The sequence below is a fragment of the Pavona decussata genome, unplaced genomic scaffold (genome assembly GCF_977016875.1).
Source record: "Pavona decussata unplaced genomic scaffold, jaPavDecu1.1 SCAFFOLD_2298, whole genome shotgun sequence".
Taxonomy (NCBI): Eukaryota; Metazoa; Cnidaria; class Anthozoa; order Scleractinia; family Agariciidae; genus Pavona; species Pavona decussata.
Window position 1 is genome coordinate 15,001 of NW_028146195.1, and position 3,017 is coordinate 18,017.

Genomic DNA, 3,017 nt, shown 5'->3' on the forward strand with positions numbered 1-3,017 from the left:
GAGTGGAGCTCTTATTTGTAGGGGGCTTGCCGTCAAGGATAGTCTGGCTAGACACTACAGGAGCAGGGCTAACAGGCCACATGACTCGGGGGTGCCTTACTTAAATCCAGGGGGGGTAGGGTGGGTCGGAATTTGACACTTAATGCATTTTCTCGCTTGAGTGAGTATAGGTATGGCTGCATTAGTTTGCTCTGATTTCAATTGCAGACTACATGAAGCTGTCAGATTGCCTTGAAGACATGGAACATAATCACAAGACTCAAGTTGGCTGTTGGATGGCAACAGTTTGCTGTGTCACGGTAAGTTTCCAGCAAACAGGGGGATTCTAGTGGACAAGGCATTTTAAGTTGTGCGCCCGGTTTTCATAAAATCAGGTATATATCTCTGGTGAATGATGGGTTAGCTGGTAAATTAATTCTGCAGCTGACTGGAATGATGTCATGTAGTGCCAGAGGCCACCTTAAAGTGAACAAAAGTTGGATTTTCTTGAAATATATGCCTGGAGTTTTGAAAACGAGTGCAAAATTTAAGGCTGGGAGCCAGGCAGGAACACAGCCGCAGGCTGTGTTTCTGCCTTGAGTGGAGCTCTTATTTGTAGGGGGCTTGCCGTCAAGGATAGTCTGGCTAGACACTACAGGAGCAGGGCTAACAGGCCACATGACTCGGGGGTGCCTTACTTAAATCCAGGGGGGGTAGGGTGGGTCGGAATTTGACACTTAATGCATTTTCTCGCTTGAGTGAGTATAGGTATGGCTGCATTAGTTTGCTCTGATTTCAATTGCAGACTACATGAAGCTGTCAGATTGCCTTGAAGACATGGAACATAAACACAAGACTCAAGTTGGCTGTTGGATGGCAACAGTTTGCGGTGTCACGGTAAGTTTCCAGCAAACAGGGGGATTCTAGTGGACAAGGCATTTTAAGTTGTGCGCCCGGTTTTCATAAAATCAGGTATATATCTCTGGTGAATGATGGGTTAGCTGGTAAATTAATTCTGCAGCTGACTGGAATGATGTCATGTAGTGCCAGAGGCCACCTTAAAGTGAACAAAAGTTGGATTTTCTTGAAATATATGCCTGGAGTTTTGAAAACGAGTGCAAAATTTAAGGCTGGGAGCCAGGCAGGAACACAGCCGCAGGCTGTGTTTCTGCCTTGAGTGGAGCTCTTATTTGTAGGGGGCTTGCCGTCAAGGATAGTCTGGCTAGACACTACAGGAGCAGGGCTAACAGGCCACATGACTCGGGGGTGCCTTACTTAAATCCAGGGGGGGTAGGGTGGGTCGGAATTTGACACTTAATGCATTTTCTCGCTTGAGTGAGTATAGGTATGGCTGCATTAGTTTGCTCTGATTTCAATTGCAGACTACATGAAGCTGTCAGATTGCCTTGAAGACATGGAACATAAACACAAGACTCAAGTTGGCTGTTGGATGGCAACAGTTTGCGGTGTCACGGTAAGTTTCCAGCAAACAGGGGGATTCTAGTGGACAAGGCATTTTAAGTTGTGCGCCCGGTTTTCATAAAATCAGGTATATATCTCTGGTGAATGATGGGTTAGCTGGTAAATTAATTCTGCAGCTGACTGGAATGATGTCATGTAGTGCCAGAGGCCACCTTAAAGTGAACAAAAGTTGGATTTTCTTGAAATATATGCCTGGAGTTTTGAAAACGAGTGCAAAATTTAAGGCTGGGAGCCAGGCAGGAACACAGCCGCAGGCTGTGTTTCTGCCTTGAGTGGAGCTCTTATTTGTAGGGGGCTTGCCGTCAAGGATAGTCTGGCTAGACACTACAGGAGCAGGGCTAACAGGCCACATGACTCGGGGGTGCCTTACTTAAATCCAGGGGGGGTAGGGTGGGTCGGAATTTGACACTTAATGCATTTTCTCGCTTGAGTGAGTATAGGTATGGCTGCATTAGTTTGCTCTGATTTCAATTGCAGACTACATGAAGCTGTCAGATTGCCTTGAAGACATGGAACATAAACACAAGACTCAAGTTGGCTGTTGGATGGCAACAGTTTGCGGTGTCACGGTAAGTTTCCAGCAAACAGGGGGATTCTAGTGGACAAGGCATTTTAAGTTGTGCGCCCGGTTTTCATAAAATCAGGTATATATCTCTGGTGAATGATGGGTTAGCTGGTAAATTAATTCTGCAGCTGACTGGAATGATGTCATGTAGTGCCAGAGGCCACCTTAAAGTGAACAAAAGTTGGATTTTCTTGAAATATATGCCTGGAGTTTTGAAAACGAGTGCAAAATTTAAGGCTGGGAGCCAGGCAGGAACACAGCCGCAGGCTGTGTTTCTGCCTTGAGTGGAGCTCTTATTTGTAGGGGGCTTGCCGTCAAGGATAGTCTGGCTAGACACTACAGGAGCAGGGCTAACAGGCCACATGACTCGGGGGTGCCTTACTTAAATCCAGGGGGGGTAGGGTGGGTCGGAATTTGACACTTAATGCATTTTCTCGCTTGAGTGAGTATAGGTATGGCTGCATTAGTTTGCTCTGATTTCAATTGCAGACTACATGAAGCTGTCAGATTGCCTTGAAGACATGGAACATAATCACAAGACTCAAGTTGGCTGTTGGATGGCAACAGTTTGCTGTGTCACGGTAAGTTTCCAGCAAACAGGGGGATTCTAGTGGACAAGGCATTTTAAGTTGTGCGCCCGGTTTTCATAAAATCAGGTATATATCTCTGGTGAATGATGGGTTAGCTGGTAAATTAATTCTGCAGCTGACTGGAATGATGTCATGTAGTGCCAGAGGCCACCTTAAAGTGAACAAAAGTTGGATTTTCTTGAAATATATGCCTGGAGTTTTGAAAACGAGTGCAAAATTTAAGGCTGGGAGCCAGGCAGGAACACAGCCGCAGGCTGTGTTTCTGCCTTGAGTGGAGCTCTTATTTGTAGGGGGCTTGCCGTCAAGGATAGTCTGGCTAGACACTACAGGAGCAGGGCTAACAGGCCACATGACTCGGGGGTGCCTTACTTAAATCCAGGGGGGGTAGGGTGGGTCGGAAT